Consider the following 1,618-nt stretch of genomic DNA (forward strand, 5'->3'; position numbering starts at 1 on the left):
TTCTGCAAGAAAAGTAAAGTGTCCCAAAATGTTGCTATAGTTATAATATATTTCTTATTGTTTAATACAATGATAAATATATATAAAAGCTGTGATTTTTATATAATATAAAAAGATGGGATCTTCGAATATTTTTGTACAAGCAACACTTTCAAAATTAAAATTTTCAGATAGAAAAATAACTTTTAAAACACCAAGCTTTTAAATAACAGAACTTTTGAATTGAGATTTCGTGCAAACACAACCGTCTCAAAAGCACCCTAAAAATTCTGAGATATGAAATTGAAAAGAAGCTTTAAGTACTTACCACTTAATTCTTATGAATTTACATAAATAACATCTAAACTTTATGACATTTGTCAAATTATATCGACAGCCACCAGTAGAGCGGAGCGCCGCACCATTGTCCATTTCATTGCGAAGGAACCTTAAACGGTAACACTAGCACTACAATCTGCGAGCCTCGGCTTCACAAACAAAATGGCAATGATAAAGAAGCAAGCATTAAAGCTTGCAGTAACACTAGCACTACAATCTGCGAGCCTCGGCTTCACAAACAAAATGGCAACGGTAAGAAGCAAGCATTAAAGCTTGCGTGAGGCGAGGGACGATACCGACAAGAGAGATCAAGTGAGCGACAGAAGAAGGGCACGGGAGGAAAAATTTGCTTGATGTGGATTGAAGACACGGGCTGCAGAGTTGATCCGGCGGCCCCGTCTATTAAGAAAATCAAAACGACATTTTTTTATAAACTTTTTGAACGCAAGAAATAAACCTTGCACGGCATTTTCAAAATATTACCCGCACTTATAAACTACCGAAACGGGCCCTTAGTGCGCCTTTTAACAAAGCCACAGATAGCCACCATAACTCTTCACACATCCATTTCGTCTGCAATAACTCACTTTACTGTAGATTCTTGACATCTGCAGCCGCCACAAACAAAACCTAATTTAGTGAGCTTCCTTTTATTTTAAGTTAAATATAAACTCGATTTTCTAAAGTTAAAACTTACATCAAATTTAATGGAACCTATTAAATGAAAAAAAAATATTTAAATTTTTAATATTTATCATATTTAGAATCGGTCAAAGTTGATTGATCACAGATGGAGCAAATAAAGTCTCAAACTTGCTTACAATACAAGATATTAAAGCCAGTTATAAAACAAAATAGACATTGGCTGATACTATTTCATATGGAATGTCACAGATTTATGTGACCGTTTATCCCCATACCTTACTAAACCCTAGTCAAGAATATATAATCTGATAAGATGACAGACAAAAATACAGTGTTTAATACATGCTACCAAAGGATCAGTCCCAAGCGCTTGTAAACCCTGACCCGGAGTTGGCTCCACCACCACCACCACAATAATCAGATGACGCTCCACCACCATAACCCCCACCGCCTCCACCAAAGCGACCTCCTTCTGTGCGCCGACTATGACCGCCACCTCCGCCAGAAGATTGAGATGCATACTGAGCTAGCCAAGGAGGTACCTCTTGGTTCGATTCCTGCATGACCTCAGGCAGCGGCTAGGCCAAAGAAGCATTGCTTTCGTTAAAGAATGCAGTCGCCGAACCCGACTTTCCTGCCTTCCCGTTCTTCCGAT

Source organism: Phalaenopsis equestris, unplaced genomic scaffold (genome assembly GCF_001263595.1).
Source record: "Phalaenopsis equestris unplaced genomic scaffold, ASM126359v1 Scaffold000224, whole genome shotgun sequence".
In the NCBI taxonomy this organism is placed as follows: Eukaryota; Viridiplantae; Streptophyta; class Magnoliopsida; order Asparagales; family Orchidaceae; genus Phalaenopsis; species Phalaenopsis equestris.